A 20,379-nucleotide genomic window follows, 5' to 3' on the forward strand; every position below is an offset into this window, starting at 1 on the left:
GGAGTTTATTCAGATTCATGTCCATTGAGTTGGTGATGCTATCTAACCATCTCATCCTATGCCACCCCCTTCTCCTTTTGCCTTCAATCTTTCCCAGCATGAGGGTCTTTTCCAATGAGTTGGATCTTTGCATCAGGTGGCCAATAATTTAGGAAACTTCAATAAAAAGGGCTATCCTAGAAAGATATAAATTATCAAAATTGATTTAAGGAAAAAAAAAAAAAGAAACTCTGAACAGGCCTATAGCAAAGAAAGAGATTGAATTAATAATTTTAAAACTTCCCACAAAGATAAGGCCAAGCATAGATGACTTTACTGGTGAATTCTACCAAATATTCCAAGAGTTAATATCAATTCTTCACAAACTTTTAAAAAAACAGAGTGCAGAACCCTTTTTCACTTGTATATGAATCTAGTATAATCCTGATATCAAAACCAGACAGAAACATTACAAGAAAACCACAGACTAAACTATAGTCTCTGAATGCACAAAAGTCCTTAACAAAATACTAACAGACTATGTTAGCAACATTGCAAAAAACATCATATAACATTAATAAGTAGGATTTTTCAAAAGGATATAAGTTGATTTAACACCTGAAAATCAACCAATGTAATAACAGACTATCAAATAGAAAAAGGGGCAAAACCCACGTGATTAGCTCAATAGATGCAAGCAAAAAGTTTAAAAAAAATAACCCACCTTTTTTATAAACACTTAATACACAAGGAATAAAAGGGAACTTCCTGAATATGAAAAAGGAACTTTATGAAAAAATAACAATACTTTGGCCACCTGATGTGAAGAGTCAACTCATTGGAAATGATACTCATGTTGGAAAAAATTGAGGGCAGGAGGAAAAGGGAGCTAAAGAGGATGATTGTTGGATGGCATCAGCAACTCAGTAGATATGAGTTTGAGAAAACTCCGGGAGACAGTGAAGGACAGAGAAGCTTGGCATTCTGCAGTTCATGGGGTCGCAAAGAGTTGGACACAACTTAGGGACTGAACAACAGCAACTCGTGCAGATGACAGTGTTACATAGAAAAAAATCCTATGGAAGTCACTAAAACTTAGAACTGATAAGCTGATTCAGGCAGTTTGCAAAATACAATATCAGTATACAAGAAATCCTGTTTTATTTCTATATACTAGTAATGAATAATCTGAAAATATAATTAAAACCATTTCATTTATTAGAGCATCTGAAGACTAAATCACTTAAGAATAAATTCAACAAAAGAAGAACAAAACTTGATACTTGAAAACTGCCCAAAAAAAGTGCTGGAAGAATTAAAGAAAATCTAAGTAGTGAAAAGACAGCCTATATTTATGGAATGTAGGACTCAATATTTTTAAGATGGCTGTACTCCAAATTGATCTGCATACTCACCTTTAAAATATTAGCTATATTTTTTCAGAAACTAAATATGAATTCCAAAATTCATATGGAAATGCAGAAGATCCAAAATAGTCAAAATACTTTCTAATATGAAAACATATTACAAAGCACAGTGTTGGAATATAGGTAGACATATAAATCAATAGGGGATTCACAGGTGGTGCTAGTGGTAAAGAACCCACCTGCCAATGCATGAGACATGAGAGACATGGAATCGATCTCTGGGTTGTGAAGATCCCCTGAAGGAGGGCATGGCAACCTACTCCAGCATTCTTGTCTGGAAAATCCTATGGACAGAGGAGCCTGATTGGCTACTACCAGTAGTGTTGCAGAGTCAGACATGACTGACTTAGTGCACGCACACACACACACACACAGACCAGTGGAGTAAAATGTGAATTCAGAAATAAACCCTTACCTTACAGTCAACTGATTTTCAACAAGGATGTCAAGATAATTTAATGAGGGAAAACAGAGTCTTTTCAACAAATGGTGTGGGAATAACTGAATACTCATATTCAAAAGAAAGAAGTTGAACCCTTTCTTTGTATTATACAGTACACAAAAATTAACTCAAAATGGATTATAGACATATATATATACATGTATGTATATATATGTAAGCTAAAGCTATTAGACTTTTAGAAAGAAATGCAGTTTTAAATCTTTATTTTAGGCAAACGTCACTTAGATATGACATCAAAGCACTAACTACCAAATTAAAAATAACTTGAACTTGATAAAAACTTAAAATTTTGTCTTACAAATGATATCACCAGGGAAGTAAAAGCACAGCCCACAGAAAAGAAAATATTTGTAAATCATATATTCAGTAAGACTTATATTCAGAATATATAAAATACTTACAACTCAGTAATAGAAAGATAAATAGCCTGATTGAAAAATAAACAAAGAATAGTCATTTCTCCAAAGAAGATATACAAAGAGCCTAAGCACACGACCAAATGCCTAACCTCATTATTCATTGTTTGTATGTATGTGTGTGAGTGCATGCGTGTATGCTCAGTCGTGTCTTACTTTTGCAATTCCATGGACTATAACCCACCAGGCTCCTCTGTCCACAGGATTATTCAATAGGAGAGTGCAAATCAAAGCCAGTATGATACCACTTCATACCCACTATGAATGGTATAATTCAAAATATCAAAAACAAAAAGCAAAAAATGTCATCAAAGATGTGGAGAAATTGATATCTTCATCCATTGCTGATGGGAATGGTACAGTTGCCTTGGGAACTTGGCATTCAAAAAGAAAAATAAACATAGAATTACCATCTGTCCCAACAACTCCTCTCCTAAGTATGTACCCAGAGAAATAAAAACATACATCCATGTAAAGACTTGGTTGGTTCCAAATGTTCTTGGAAATTTTATGTATAATGGCAAAAAAGTGGAAACAACCCAGATGTCCACTGATAAATGTATAAATAAAATGATAAATGGATAAACAATTTATGATATAGCCATATAATAGAATACTATTACACCATCAAAAAGAATTAATTACTGATATGTGGTACAATGTTGGTGAACTTTGAATATTTATCCTAAGTGAAATAAACCAGCTGTGAAATTATTGTAGGATTCTATTTTTATGTAGGCCAGAATAGGCAAATCCATTGAGACATAAAGCAGAATTCTGCCCCCACTCCGAAATGGGGATGGATGAATGGGAAACAGGAGAGGATGAATGGGAAAAGACTATTAATTCTTTTTTGATGAAGAAGCTATTTTAAAATTAGATTATGGTGATGGTCGCACAATTCTGTGAATATACTAAAAATCTTGAATTGTAAAGGTTAAATAGGTGAATTATATAATGTGTGAATTATACCTTGATGAAGCTGCTAAAAAGAGTTATATGCTCCAGAGATAAAAGTGGGAAGGAAAGTCAGTCTGCAATGAAATTATTCTTTTTGATTTTTGTTCACTTGATGTTATCAATTAGGAAAAACAATTAAGTATAATTTAAAAGTGATAGCCCAGTTTTATGTGACTGGTACTAGAGTATGTACTTGAACCTGCATCTGTTAAAATATTTGGAAGATAATTAGGACCATTTCCCTGGTATCCACCCTTTCATGACTCTCCTATCTTTCAAAATTAGAAGTAAGACTGGTTTATGTAGCGATATCCTCTTGGAAGTTGCTACGAAAACAATTTATTTTATTTCATTCCTTACCACATTAGAGAAGTTAAGAGATTTTTTTATTTTATTTGTATTCAATTCTCAGAAATCATACTTTGTGAATAGCTTATCAGTTCCACATGTGGTATCCTATAGAACAATATTCAGTGGTGTAGGTGCCAAAGAACTCAAAACCGGAAAGCAGAGTTCTAGGATCAAAACTTTCATCTCCAATCATTTGTTGTGTCCTTGGATAATTCTAGTCTCTTTAACTTACAGGTTTCTCATCTATATAATAGAAAAGAAAAACCTTTTTTTTCTTTCTAATCTTCCAGAGTTTTTGAGTAGTAATCCAAATCAGATAATGGCTGTGAAAATAATTTAAAATGCAGAAACCTCTTTACACATGTGAGATAGTATTATTGTTATTTATTGTAATATAAAATCAATACTATAATAAAATGATAATAATGTTGATAATGAGAAGGAAGTTTATGCAAAATATATTTGTTATTGGTTTTTGCTTTTTACGATTGGCCTTTTATATACATCATATATGGGGGGAAATATATCCTAGTTCTGGATTTGCAAACAGAGAGAAGACTGGTTTTCTAGAAAAAAAAAATCTGGAAAGAAAATATCAACATATGTCTTTGCTGCCAACTTAGTGACTTGTTGAAAATATTAGAATATTAGAACTGATGTGAGAAAGAAGACAGAGAAAAATGGCAACCCCAACTCCTGCTATTCATCTGGCATATATACTGACTTCTGTATATGTGTGAAGTGAAAAACAAGTTTAGAATTTATGATGAAGAGCTGGTTCTGTTCATACAGCACTTTAATTCTTTGTATTAACCCTTCAATCTCTGCATAGGTGATAGCAATTTTCTCATGGCATGCCATATACCACATCAATCTGATAAGTATCCATAAATTCTTCAAAACCCTGCTTAAGGTAGGATGTGGAAGATGCTCCTTGAGGTGTCTTCCTGACACATTTAAGAGGAGTTATCATTCCCTCGCTTTTGCCACATAGCTGTATATTCCTCTGTTATTGTACTCACTGTAAAATATGTCATATTACTAGATTGCAAACTCATGAGCAAAGGGATAGAGACCAGTATTTTCTAGACTATAGTCACATGAATGTTACAATTAGTACAACTTGTCTATTTTTCAACAATGCCTTCTTATGAAAACAGATGAAGAGAATTAATACATGTACAAGCTCAGGCTACTGTACATGGTAACGTGTAAAGAAGGACTATGAGTTTCAAACCACATGAAATACATAATTATCCAGATTAACAGCATCTGGTAATACAGAGAAGGCTCATACATTTGTTCAGTGATAGGAGTCCAATGTAGATCTTGCTATATAACACTGTAAATTAAGGGTCCCGGCCTTATGGGAGGAGCTATTCATAAGGAATTCTGTCTCCATCCCAAGTAATTTTTGGTTCAATCACAACTGGGCTAATGGAATTTCCCTATGTCAAGGGGACAGGATTCATCCTGATGCTGTAACTGTGACCTCTACTCTGTCCCAAGCTCCACTCTGTCTATACCCCCTCCATCAATGGTTGCTCTCTTCTCGTGTCCTTGGTATTTTTCCCTTTGCTCTTTTTTATTTTGATCTCATGTCTATGTCTTTTCTCTAGTTATTTATGTTGCTGCCTGCCTGTGTGTGCATTCAGTCATGTCTAACTCTTTGTGAACCCCTAGGATGTTAGCCCACCAGGATCCTCTGTCCATGGGATTTCCCAGGCAAGAATACTGGAGAGGGTTGCCATTTCCTTCTTCAGGGGATCTTCCCAACCCAGGGATTGAACCTGCAATTTATGTTGCTAAATGAGCTAATTCCATTTTTGCCTTTGTCTTCTTTCCATCTTTCTTTTCTATCAATCTAGGACCTTGCCATGTTGTTACTGCTTGAGTATGTCCTCTCTATATTATTTTTGTGCTCTCATTTTTATTTCAACATGGAAGCCCTTAATTCTTTATTTTCAGCAATCACATCTTACACTCATCAGCAGGACAGACTACATATCTTGTGGGACTAAATATGGTTCCTTGTTCAAACTTTTAAGAAATTCAGGAGAGTGACAGCCAAAAATAAACCAAATGCAGGAAACTTATGCTGTAAGTTTAATTGACATGATTAAACTTATGCTGTAAATTTAATCCATGTCAATTAAACAGGTGGTTTAATTAAACAGTGGTCCTGCCCACTAGATTGTAAGCTCCATGATGACAGCAACTATATCTTCCTTGGTCACTGCTCTCTCCCAACAACTAATTCAGTGTGTTAACTAGCACAGAAAGCATATGAATGAGTGAAAAAATGATCTAGAATTTTGTGGTGCAAACACATGATCTCATGTCTAATTTTAATCCTCTTGCTAATTCTGTAAGATAAGTCTGGCAATCACTAATATCCTCTATTACAGGTAAGCAAACTGAGGCTTATATGTGGTTTGTCATACTGCTAATAAGGGATAAATAGCTGCTGCTGCTGGAGAAGGCAATGGCACCCCACTCCAGTACTTTTGCCTGGTAAATCCCACGGAGGGAGGAGCCTGGTAGGTTGCTGTCTATGGGGTTGCACAGAGTTGCTTCAGCTGTGTCCCTGGGATTCTCCAGGCAAGAACACTGGAGTGGTTGCCCTTTCCTTTACCAATGCATAAAAGTGAAAAGTGAAAGGCAAGTCGCTCAGTCATGTCTGACTCTTCGCGACCCCATGGACTGCAGCCTACCAGGCTCCTCCGCCCATGGGATTTTCCAGGCAAGAGTACTGGAGTGGGTTGCCATTGCCTTTTTTGATAGCTAGAGACTCTTTTAATTCTCTTCTCCAAACTGTATTAACTTTCATCTCAGGGACTAGAGGTGAAGGAAAGCATGAAGGTATTAATCTTCTCATGATCCCTGATGTCTCAGAACCCTAGAACTGTGAGATGAGATAAAAAATAAAAAATGCTTTAAATGTATTAAAAATTCTGTATTTTACAAAGCTCATTCACTTCTGGTTATTCTCATAACTAAAACCGAAAGACAAGCACTGAAGAAATTGTATTGATATGGAAGACAATAGCTATCTAGTTTAATTGACTAATAAGTTTGCACACTGTTTCAAGCAAATGACTGAAAATATCGAAACATCTCATTTATTTTGAGCTCCTGGCCATGGCATGGGTATACCATTCAGGAACATCTGGCTGGAGGATGAGCAGTCACAGGGTTCACAGCAAGAAGACCTCTGTAGAGGAGATGCTGCTGGGGCCAGAGAGAATGCAGAGATTTTGCTTTGTTATTCTTACAGGAGATAGAGCTGAGTTGAATTTTTAACTAACCTCCATCGCTGCCTCTTGGTTAACTATATCATTGTTTTACATTCACAATTGTGTATGAACAGAGTTTAAAGGGATATTAATATTTTTGATGTTGACTGCTTTAAAATTCCATGGCCAAATAAATCCAGAAAGCATCAGGCTGCTTAAGCATTTATTAACAGGCTCTTGGAGCACTCTATACTTATTTCTGGTGCAGTACTTACCACATCAAAGCGTAACTGCATAGTGATTTGCCTGTCGATTTTAAGCTCTTAGAATCTAATTTTATGTTTCTATACCTGTGTGTCTATGTACCTAGTAGAGAAAAGGCACTAAGTAAATACTTGATGAATAAAGAATGATCTTCATTGAAATAGGAAGCAATATCTTGATCTCAGCATTTGAATCAAGATATTCACATCCTGTATCCATCCCTTTAGGCTATAGATATTCAGGTGCTTCTGAATGCCATTCTCACCTCTCTACTCAGCAGGATCCCATTCCAAGCCCTAACTCCCAGTGGGTCTTTGAGGCACTGCTGCTGAGATGATGCATGCTTGAATATTAAAGCCTTCTGCTCTCTCTGCAACTTAACCCTGGTTTCTCAGAGCTAGCCCTCTGGGACCTCTCCAAGCCTTTCAAATGACATCCAGACAAACCAGGCTGAATTATGAAATCATAGCATTACTAATATCAAATCCCAGACCTCATATTTTAATATCGTATATGAAGTTTTGTCTAAAGACCAAGATTAATTTAATATGTAAAACAATAGATACTTCAAATTAATACAAAACATTGTAATACAAATGACTTTTATTCAGATTTGAATACTGCACACAAAGGCTATAAGTAAATTAGTTTTATTGATCTATATTCATAGAATTATTTAAATGTACCCTCTGGTACTAAGAGCCAGGGGTTTTTCCTGATGCTTTCCATTAATGCATTTTTCATTAGTGGCTAGTGCTGGGAAGCCCAAATTTCATTTGGCTGCAAAAGATTAATTTCCTCTTGACAGCCATGGCCAGATTTAAAAAAAAAATAGAGGAGTTGAAACAGTGGCCTACAGGACAGTTCTCAGAACTATGAATTGGAGGACCAGGAAAACACAGAATAAAAAAAAAAAATATATATATATATATATATATATATATATATATATAGTATGTGTATGTGTGTTTCCTTGACTGTGTGTCTACTGGGGAGAAAGCAGCCACTTTGAAGAGAAATAAATCAGAATCTATGGTTCTTGGCTGTGTCTCAGAATATGTGTACATGCCACAACTGTTTGTAATTAACAATTGACCTATTTTCTCACAATTATGAATACAATGGCATATAGGCAATTAATTTCCAAATAATCTGGACCTACACTATCTCTCATTTTTCTGTTGGTTTGTTGCTCTGGAAGTATTTCTCATCAGCCTCACAAAAGGGGCACATATAATAATAGTAATAATACAATTAAGGCTAATTAAAGCCATTAAAATTAATTTTGTTTGGAGATATATTGGAAAATCTGAAACTCCCATTGAGATAATTGATACACGCTGGGGAGTCACAAAACCGAGCCCCTGAATTTGACTGCTGCTTGGGTGTTGTAACAGCTTAAATGGTTCACTGCTTCTGCTCCCTCCCTAGGGCAGCGTAGTCATTGTACCAGCTCTGTGGGGAGCCTCCCAGTTTCCTCATTTAACTACCTCATCATTGGAGCCTACAACCACTAACCTACTTAGACTGACAGTCAACAGTCAAATAATAACTGGTATGGACCATGAAGAGCAAAATGGGAGGTATTTTTATCAGAAGGCAGAACAAGCAGTCATTTTTATGATGTGATTTGTGAATCATTAAATGACATTTTGCTTAAAATATGTCTCTCACAGACCTGCCCCAGTGCCAGAAAATTTCCCCTTTAGGAGATATCCCTTAGATATGAAAGTTCTATGTACTTCAAAGAGGTCTGTTTACTGTAAAATTCCTTTGGGAGGGTTCACTAACTATTAACCATGTGCACTAGGGCTTCACTGAGTCCTGCAGATTGTTTAAAAAAAAAAAAAATTTACAACTTTCACAAAGGGTAGTAGGCAGAAAAACAGCCATCTAATGATGTTCACATCCTAAACCCCAGATGGTACCTTGTAGCATGACAACGGAGAAGGCAATGGCACCCCACTCCAGTACTCTTGCTTGGAAAAATCCCATGGATGGAGGAGCCTGTTAGGCTGTAATCCATGGAGTCGCTAAGAGTCGGACATGACTGAGGGACTTCACTTTCACTTTTCACTTTAATGCATTGGAGAAGGAAATGACAACCCATTCCAGTGTTCTTGCCTGGAGAATCCCAGGGACGGGGGAGCCTGGTGGGCTGCTGTCTATGGGGCACACAGAGTTGGACATGACTGAAGTGACTTAGCATAGCATAGTATAGCATGACAAAGGGGAATTAAGACTTCAGACAGAATTATGATTCCTAAACAGCTGACCTTGAAAAAGGGAAACTCTCCTGAATTACTTAGGTGGGCTCAGTGTAATCACAAAAGCCATTATTGTTAGAAGAGAGCGCAGAAGAGAGAGAAGACCTAAGGGATAAGGGTGTTGCTAGTGGAATGGGGCCATAAACCAAGGAATGCAGGGGCTTTCTAGAAGCTGGTAAAGGCAAGGAAATGGATTCTCCCCCAGAGCCTCTAGAAAGGAATATAGCCTTGCTGAAGCCTTAATTTTATCCCAGTGCAATCCATTTTGTATTTCTTACAAAATATATGCAAAACTATATGCTAATAAATTTGTTGTCTTAAGCCTGTAAGTTTTTGGTAATTTATTTCAGTAGCAATGCTAACTAACAGAGGAACAGGGATAGGTACATTTTGGTAAATGTGTAAACAAGTAAAGATTAAATGGAAAGGGGGAAGGGTTGAGGAAAGCACTTTAGAAACTAAAGTAGTATGAATGAAATAAGTCAGATATAGAAAAAATGAATACTGTATGATATGACTAGATCATGTATGAAAGGAATTTGAAAAGAAAAAAAAAAAAAAAAGAAACCCTTACAGATACAAAGAATAGATTTGTAGTTGCCAGAGGTGGGGGTTGAGGTGTGGGGGAAAAAACAAAAGTACTATTGAGGAATCCCATTGTGAGGTGTCATTGTGAGTGACTGGAATAAGGAAGATGTTGGGCAGATGGATAATTCATGTGGATACTGGACTGAAGCAGGATGGATTATACTAAGAGAGAAGGAGGAGATAAATAGGGAAGGCAGAAGTGCACTGTACTCCTTTTCTGTAGCTGTGTAATAAAATTACTACAAACTTTGTGGTAATAAACATGTTTATTATCTCACAGTTTCTGTGGGTCAGGAATCTGGGAACAGCTTAGCTGAATCCTCTTTTTATGCCCTCACATGGTTGCAGTCAAGGTGTCAGCCAGGCTGGTCTCATCTTCAGTCTCAGGTGGGAAAAAATTCACTTCCAAGTTCTTTCAGGTTGTTGGCATGATTTGAGATTGCGTAATTAAGGGTCCCAGCTTTTGTTGGTTATTGGCTGGAGCTCACGCAAATTCTAGAGACTTCTCCACAGTTTCTAGATACCACGCATTGCTCCTTGTCACAAGTTCTTTTCCAACTTGATGGCTCGCTTCATCTAGCTCATAAAGTGTTTCTCCAGCTCCAATCTCTAAGAATGACTGTTCTATAATGCAATGTAATGTTATTAGATCTCTAAAGGAGAGCTTTAAGCTTTGAGGAACATATATCTCCTTGATTGGTATTTGTAAGAGGTGGTAAACCCCCTACAATAGAATAGGGTGGAGACTGAATCCATATTTCTTCTTGATCTCTTAAATTTTCTGCTTTTTCTTTCAGGCCCTTTATTCCCTAGGGTTTTCTTAAATTTCCTCCTTCTTTCTCACAGTCAGGCATCTCCAATAAAATAATCAGGTATCATATGTTCAAATGCTAAGGCAATTCGCTGGAAGGAGGGTGAAACAATGGCAGATTGGAAAGTAAATGATTGTTTCAAAGACAACGGAGAGGTAGAATTCTGCTAATCAGGATTGTAGGAAGTTTATTCTGTGACTCTGAGGAATCAAGTAGCAGCTGTCTTGGCCACTTTCCTTCCTCTCTCCCTGAGGTTTCCTGACTAAGTCTACAACAAAAGCAGATACCATTAGCCAATCTGATCCTGATTTGGCCTCCAGGAGAAACAGCCAAGATGATTTAATGGATCTTTGTTCATCTCCAACTTCCACAGGGTTCAGCAGTCATTGATTGCGTTAAAGAAATCATGTCTAACCAGATCACGATTATTATTACAATTAGCCTACTGCTTTCTAACAGTCTAACAATCATACTTCACCAGAAAGGCTTAAACACCACCATAAAATGAATGTATAATCCCAAAGTTCCATTGGCACCACTGCCTAGATTGTACTTCCCATTATCTGGGAATTGAACTTCCCATTGTTATCATATGACATACCTTATTATAAAGCACTTCACTATGCCACAGATTTATTTTTATGAAGGACTAAATCATTTGCCTTGAGGATGTCATGAATGGTGAAATCCTCTTTATGCTTTACAACCCAGATTAAGAGTTACCTCTTTTAGGAAGCCTTTTCTGAGCATCTTTAGACTAATTGAATATCTTGCACTTTGTTAACTATAATTAAAGCACATTGTTCTTTAATTAGAGTATGTGTCTCCTTATATTTATAATGGTATTTTTTTTTCTTGTTTACTATGAGAACTTTGAAATCAGAGATTGGATGATCTCTAGCAGTGGAATATTATAATAAGTCATTACATATTTGTTCAAGGAATTGGAAAAAAATATGGCTCATTTATTCTCATAGATGTGAAAATGTAGAAACATGGACTGATCAGGATTTTAAAATTTCAGTTAATTTTTTTTTTCACATTAGAAGAAATTATAAAGAGTTCTGCACTGTGTCCAAAGATTTCTCACTTTGGGCTGCTTTTCATCTTTCATTCTACATATGTGCCCTGAGTCCCTACAATGTTATAAGCACTGTTCTAGGTACCAGAGAGTCTAAAGTGACTGAAGCAGATAAAGGGCTACACTAATAAAGCAAATTTGTAGAGTGTAGTTTGTTTTTTTGTTTCCAAATGGCATTTTAAAGCCAAGTCTATGTATAACATCCCGATTCCTCGGCTCCACCTTCCCTGGGCTGCTTTTCGGTTATATTCTCAGAATATTTGGGGCCCAAGAAGACATAGTTTGAAAGTAGCAGCTTTAGTGGATTCAACAAATTATTAACTTTCATTTAAGGCAATGCTTTTAAATTTCTTAAATAAATCACTTATTTCTTAAAATGTAATATTATTTGTACTAGACACTTTAATATGGTATATCTCATTTTAAGAATTTACAATCATCCTAAGTGGTAGATAATAATAAAAGTTTTCCCTTTATACAGCTAGCGTGAGATATGCCACAAGAAAGAGGTAGGGATGGAATGAAACACAGAAGAAAGGAGTATAGGATAAAGAAATTTGCTAATTTTATACCTTTGAATGATCTCCATCTATAAACTATTTGTTCTCTAAGTACTCCATAAGAAATATTGCATGTAGATTGAAGATATTTATAACTTTTGCATTGTCAGAGTTTTCTGATTTTGTTTCTCTTTCTGATGCATGATCCAATATTTTTGTTTGTATGATTGGAAGAAATGTTTGATAACAGAAACCACCTATATATCTTTGCATTTGTAGATTTTTTTTTTCTCTACATGGTAATATTCAAGCACTGAACAAATAATATCCTGAATAAATATTTTTAGCCTCTGATTATTCACAGCTGAAGTCGTTTAAGCATTTTAGTAAAAAGAATCAAACTCTCCTAGATCTATAAGACTGTCTCTTTAGTGAGAAAATACAGAGTATGAGTCATTTGCAAATGAATCTATTTTGCATTGTTAGTGTTTATTTCTCTCTAGGAGTATTGGATTTGGAAACATTGGCAATGAAATAAGCATGATTTAAAACTCTGCCTATAAATCAGGTTCTATTTTATTCCCCAACTTTCACACTCCCCATTTGTGCCCTCTAGCATTGAGGAGAGGGACTACCTTTTGTTCTTTTTAGTTGTCTCTGTTTGGAAAGAGGGAGCAGCTGGGTATATCCAGCCCTCTGGTGGGAAATGAATAAGCAGAGATTATTTTGTTCTGTCTTCAGTCTCCTGTGCAGATGGGCTTGGCCTGAGGAGGTTCGCTCTGCATGGTAAGAAGGCTAGTGGAGACACCTGTAGCGTATAGAGGGCTGGTGTGAGGACCATACACCTAACTCTGTCCTGGCTCTAAACAGACACACAGCAAATTTTCACAAGCACTTCCTACAAGCAAGGTGCAGTCTTTATAAAATAGGAAAAAAGAGATGAGCAAAAAGGGTCTTTTTCACTCAGAAACTTTGAATTTTGTAGATTATAGAGGGCTTGAACATAAACGCGTAAGAAAACATCAAGAACCATTTTTTCGTGTGTGAAAAACTCCAAAGTATTTGCCTATCAGTTCAGTTCAGTTCAGTCACTCAGTCATGTCCGACTCTTTGCGAACCCATGAATCCCAGCACGCCAGGCCTCCTTGTCCATCACCAACTCCCGGAGTTCACTCAAACTCATGTCCATTGAGTCGGTGATGCCATCCAGCCATCTCATGCTCTGTCATCCCCTTCTCCTCCTGTCCCCAGTCCCTCCCAGCATCAGAGTCTTTTCCAATAAGTCAACTCTTTGCATGAGGTGGTCAAAGTACTGGATTTTCAGCTTTAGCATGAGTCCTTCCAATGAACATCCAGGACTGATTTCCTTTAGGATGGACTGGTTGGACCTCCTTGCAGTCCAAGGGACTCTCAAGAGTCTTTTCCAACACCACAGTTCAAAAGCATCAATTCTTCGGCCCTCAACTTTCTTCACAGTCCAACTCTCACATCCATACATGACCACTGGAAAAACCATAGCCTGGACTAGATGGACCTTTGTTGGCAAAGTAATGTCTCTGCTTTAGAATACGCTACCTAGGTCGGTCATAACTTTCCTTCCAAAGAGTAAGTGTCTTTTAATTTCATGGCTGCAGTCACCATCTGCAGTGATTTTGGAGCCCCCCAAAAAATAAAGTCTGACACTGTTTCCCCATCTATTTGCCATGAAGTGATGGGACCAGATGCCATGATCTTCGTTTTCTGAATATTGAGCTTTAAGCCAACTTTTTCACTCTCCACTTTCACTTTCATCAAGAGGCTTTTGAGTTCCTCTTCACTTTCTGGCATAAGGGTGGTGTCATCTGCATATCTGAGGTTATTGGTATTTCTCCTGGAAATCTTGATTCAAGCTTGTGCTTTTTCCAGCCCAGCGTTTCTCATGATGTACTCTGCATATAAGTTACATAAGCAGGGTGACAATATACAGCCTTGACGAACTCCTTTTCCTATATGGAACCAGTCTGTTGTTCTATGTCCAGTTCTAATTGTTGCTTCCTGACCTGAATACAGGTTTCTCAAGAGGCAGGTCAGGTGGTCTGGTATTCCTGTCTCTTTCAGAATTTTCCACAGTTTATTGTGATCCACACAGTCAAAGGCTTTGGCATAGTCAATAAAGCAGAAATAGATGTTTTTCTGGAACTCTCTTGCTTTTTTGATGATCCAGCAGATGTTGGCAATTTGATCTCTGGTTCCTCTGCCTTTTGTAAAACCAGCTTGAACATCTGGAAGTTCACGGTTCACGTATTGCTGAATCCTGGCTTGCAGAATTTTGAGCATTACTTTACTAGCATTGAGATGAGTGCAATTGTGTGGTAGTTTGAGCATTCTTTGGCATTGCATTCCTTTGGGATTGGAATGAAAACTGACCTTTTCTAATCCTGTGGCCACTGCTGAGTTTTACAAATTTGCTGGCATATTGAGTGCAGCACTTTCACAACATGATCTTTCAGGATTTGAAATAGCTCAACTGGAATTCCATCACCTCCACTAGATTTGTTCGTAGTGATGCTTTCTAAGGCCCACTTGACTTCACATTCCAGGATGTCTGGTTCTAGGTGAGTGATCACATCATGGTGATTATCTGGGTCGTGAAGTTCTTTTTTGTACAGTTCTCCTGTGTATTCTTGCCACCCCTTCTTAATATCTTCTGCTTCTGTTAGGTCCATATCATTTCTGTCCTTTATCAAGCCCATCTTTGTATGAAATATTCCCTTGGTATCTCTGATTATCTTGAAGAAATCTCTAGTCTTTCCCATTCTGTTGTTTTCCTCTATTTTTGCATTGATTGCTGAGGAAGGCTTTCTTATCTCTCCTTGCTATTCTTTGGAACTCTGCATTCAGATGCTTATATTTTTCCTTTTCTCCTTTGCTTTTCACTTCTCTTCTTTTTGCAGCTATTTGTAAGGACTCCCCGGACAGCCACTTTGCTTTTTTGCATTTCTTTTCCATGGGGATGGTCTTGATCCCTGTTTCCTGTACATGTCACGAACCTTCATCCATAGTTCATCAGGCACTGTGTCTATCAGATGGCACCATTCAACTCCTCCAGGCATCATTTGCACATTGACTGTAAGAGTTTCAGCTCCTTAATATCTGCAAAACAGGGATGATGATAGTTACCTTATAAAACTGTTGTCAAATAATATAAAAATAACATAATTAAAGTGTCTGGGAAAAAGCCTAGCACATGGTGAATATCCATTAAAATATAGCTTCTTTTTTTTTTTTTTTTTTTTTACTCCCAATATTTATGTTCTTTTTTTTTTTTTTTTAATTCTTCCAATTTTATTTTATTTTTAAACTTTACATAATTGTATTAGTTTTGCCAAATATCAAAATGAATCCATCACAGGTATACATGTGTTCCCCATCCCAAACCCTCCTCCCTCCTCCCTCCCCATACCATCCCTCTGGGCCGTCCCAGTGCACCAGCCCCAAGCATCCAGCATCATGCATCGAACCTGGACTGGCAACTCGTTTCCTACATGATATTTTACATGTTTCATTGCCATTCTCCCAAATCTTCCCACCCTCTCCCTCTCCCACAGAGTCCATAAGACTGTTCTATACATCAGTGTCTCTTTTGCTGTCTCGTACACCGGGTTATTGTTACCATCTTTCTAAATTCCATATATATGCGTTAGTATACTGTATTTATGTTTTTCCTTCTGGCTTACTTCACTCTGTATAATAGGCTCCAGTTTCATCCACCTCATTAGAACTGATTCAAATGTATTCTTTTTAATGGCTGAGTAATACTCCATTGTGTATATGTACCACAGCTTTCTTATCCATTCATCTGCTGATGGACATCTAGGTTGCTTCCATGTCTTGGCTATTATAAACAGTGCTGCGATGAACATTGGGGTACACGTGTCTCTTTCCCTTCTGGTTTCCTCAGTGTGTATGCCTAGCAGTGGGGTTGCTGGATCATAAGGCAGTTCTATTTCCAGTTTTTTAAGGAATCTCCACACTGTTCTCCATAGTGGCTGTACTAGTTTGCATTCCCACCAACAGTGTAGGAGGGTTCCCTTTTCTCCACACCCTCTCCAGCATTTATTATTTGTAGACTTTTGGATCGCAGCCATTCTGACTGGTGTGAAATGGTACCTCATAGTGGTTTTGATTTGCATTTCTCTGATAATGAGTGATGTTGAGCATCTTTTCATGTGTTTGTTAGCCATCTGTATGTCTTTTTTGGAGAAATGTCTATTTAGTTCTTTGGCCCATTTTTTGATTGGGTCGTTTATTTTTCTGGAGTTGAGCTGTAGGAGTTGCTTGTATATTTTTGAGATTAGTTGTTTGTCAGTTGCTTCATTTGCTATTATTTTCTCCCATTCTGAAGGCTGTCTTTTCACCTTGCTAATAGTTTCCTTTGATGTGCAGAAGCTTTTAAGGTTAATTAGGTCCCATTTGTTTATTTTTGCTTTTATTTCCAATATTCTGGGAGGTGGGTCATAGAGGATCCTGCTGTGATGTATGTCGGAGAGTGTTTTGCCTATGTTCTCCTCTAGGAGTTTTATAGTTTCTGGTCTTACGTTTAGATCTTTAATCCATTTTGAGTTTATTTTTGTGTATGGTGTTAGAAAGTGGTCCAGTTTCATTCTTTTACAAGTGGTTGACCAGATTTCCCAGCACCACTTGTTAAAGAGATTGTCTTTAATCCATTGTATATTCTTGCCTCCTTTGTCGAAGATAAGGTGTCTATATGTGCGTGGATTTATCTCTGGGCTTTCTATTTTATTCCATTGATCAATATTTCTGTCTTTGTGCCAGTACCATACTGTCTTGATAACTGTGGCTTTGTAGTAGAGCCTGAAGTCAGGTAGGTTGATTCCTCCAGTTCCATTCTTCTTTCTCAAGATCGCTTTGGCTATTCGAGGTTTTTTGTATTTCCATACAAATTGTGAAATTATTTGTTCTAGCTCTGTGAAGAATACTGTTGGTAGCTTGATAGGGATTGCGTTGAATCTATAAATTGCTTTGGGTAGTATACTCATTTTCACTATATTGATTCTTCCAATCCATGAACATGGTATATTTCTCCATCTATTAGTGTCCTCTTTGATTTCTTTCACCAGTGTTTTATAGTTTTCTATATATAGGTCTTTAGTTTCTTTAGGTAGATATATTCCTAAGTATTTTATTCTTTCCGTTGCAATGGTGAATGGAATTGTTTCCTTAATTTCTCTTTCTGTTTTCTCATTATTAGTGTATAGGAATGCAAGGGATTTCTGTGTGTTGATTTTATATCCTGCAACTTTACTGTAGTCATTGATTATTTCTAGTAATTTTCTGGTGGACTCTTTAGGGTTTTCTATGTAGAGGATCATGTCATCTGCAAATAGTGAGAGTTTTACTTCTTCTTTTCCAATTTGGATTCCTTTTATTTCTTTTTCTGCTCTGATTGCTGTGGCCAAAACTTCCAAAACTATGTTGAATAGTAATGGTGAAAGTGGGCACCCTTGTCTTGTTCCTGACTTTAGAGGAAATGCTTTCAATTTTTCACCATTGAGGATAATGTTTGCAGTAAGAGAGACTGCCCATTTTCCCTTAAAAAAATGCTCCCCCTTTTCTTTGGAGTAACTGAATTCCTAATTACTAAGAACAGCCAGATTAACTGAAAGAGTAAATAAATAATCATCTTAGCCTATTTATCCTACATAGAAAACAATAGCTAGGAAAATGTGTGGGATCATTTGGTAGACTGTCTGAGGAATCTCTAAAAGGGGCTAACCAATTGACTCAACCAACAAGTATAGCCTTTTGCCTTTCTCCTTTCTGCTGACCAAAAGGTGGCTGGCGCTGTAGTAGGCATCCTGGGCTTGTGCTGGCTTTGAGGATCAAAGTCATGGTAAGGATGGCAGCATCAGTTGTTGGAAGGATACTATCCTTGCTTACTTTAAGCTGTCATCCCAGTCCTGGATTATTTATCTATAGAACTCTTTCATGTGAGATAAAAATAGGTTCTGTATCATTTATGTCACTATTATTTAGATGCTCTAATTTTTGCACACTAACTTTAACTCTAGCTGACATAGCTTAAGACATTTTTAGTAATTTAACACAAACACATATGTGTGTGTGTATATATGTTCCACATAGGTGAGCAGAATGTCATCCTAAAGTCTCCACTGAGTTTGTACGTAACATGTATTAAGCACACAGTGAGTGGCATAGGTAATAAAAACAAGAAATAAATAGTAAGAGCTTATGGTATGTCATTGTCACCCTATAAACTCTGTAAAAAAAAAATCAGGCAGATCAAACTAATTCCAGCTAAGGTTAAAGGATCTGGGTATTTTCATATTTTATATACATATTACATTAAAAATAGTAACTTATAACTCTTTAAGTAGCTATTTTGATCCAGAAATTTAATAACATATGGAGTATGACTGATATTCTTCTAGGGAGCAAATCTATAACTCTTTCTTTATTTAAGGTTCTTCTCATGTCAATAAATCACTCCTCTTTTCTTTCCTCTTTTCCATCTAACTATATCGTCTCATCCTCCATCTCAACTTGAAATGTTTTTTTCCCAGGAAGTCCTTCCCCGCTTCTTCTTCAACATCAAGTGTCCAAAACTTTGTTTTTGTTTTTAATTCTGTCCTCTTTCCTAGATTTTTAGTTCTGTAGTAGTATGAACCATGCTTTTCATTTCCAGTCATGACCCCAGCACCTAGCACTTTGCCTGGTACTTAAGAGTTTTTAATAAATAAATGATTGAAAGAAGAAAGTTTTCCCCTTGTCTTTACAATAGTCAAATATTAAGACTTGTCAGCTGATGTACGTAGTCAAAATTTCAGCTTAAACTATAGCATGACCAAGAAAGCAGGAAGTGATTCAGTGACTGTGTTTGATGGACTTCAATGTCAGCATTAGCCACTCTTGACATTTCTGCTCAAGGAAATAAAGATCATAGAATTGATCTCTTAGATGAAACAAAGGGAGGTCTCTATGAATGCTGGCACCTAGCAGATAATTTCTGCCTGACCATAAAGTAGACAGGTATCTCAAACCATTGACAAGGAAAGAGAAGTAATTTGTGTCTCCAGCATGACAGACCATTTTTCCAATAGCCCTTAGCCAAATGGATAGCCAGCAAAAGAGACAATTGAATAGGATTGGCTATGCCTGTGAGATATAATCATCAGGAGAGGAAAAAAAAAAAAAAAAGTGTTGAAATCAGCACCAGTGGAGCAGGAACTGGGCAAGCAGAATCAATGTACTATAGCCATTAGGATGTCCCTATATTCATCCCCATTTATACATTTTTTTCCTCTCATATCTGACATTGCTTGGAGGCCTCCTGATGGACAAAATGAGGCCACAAACAATAGATAATTTTAGAATAATATTCACATTTCTGGGCTTCCTAGGTGGCTCAGACAGTAAAGAATCTGCAATGAGGGAACCTGGGTTTGATCCCTGGGTTGGGAGGATCTGGAGGAGGGCATGGCTACCCATTCCAATATTCTTGCCAGGAGAATCCTCATGGACAAGAGGAGCATGGTGGGCTACAGTCCTTGAGGCTGCAAAGGATTGGACATGACTGAGTGACTAAACACACACACACATTCTCATTTCCTGTTGATCTACTGCTCATTTGGCTTTGTTCCTGTTTTAAACTCTTATCCCTAAACTGGTGAAATCAAATTATAACATGTTATTATTAGCAGAGATTAAGATTAAGAAAGGCCAGGCTAGAAGTAGGAATAGGATTAAAATTATGTCTATAATCACTATTGGAATTCCATCTCCCAGGAAAAATAAACATGCTTTCTAACAAACAAATTTTTCAAATTGCTCAGTTTACAATCAAGAACAAGTTCTTTTTTTTTTTTTTCAAAAATATATTACAGTAAAATATACATAACATAAAATATCCCATTTTAACCATTGTAAGTGTCCTATTCAGTGGCATTCAGTTATATGTGCAGTGCTGTGCAACCGTCACCAGTATACATAGGCAGAACTTTTTTATCATCCCAAA

This window comes from Bos grunniens, chromosome 3, assembly GCF_055505025.1.
Source record: "Bos grunniens cultivar Pamir isolate PY7600 chromosome 3, Bosgru_T2T1.0, whole genome shotgun sequence".
Taxonomy (NCBI): Eukaryota; Metazoa; Chordata; class Mammalia; order Artiodactyla; family Bovidae; genus Bos; species Bos grunniens.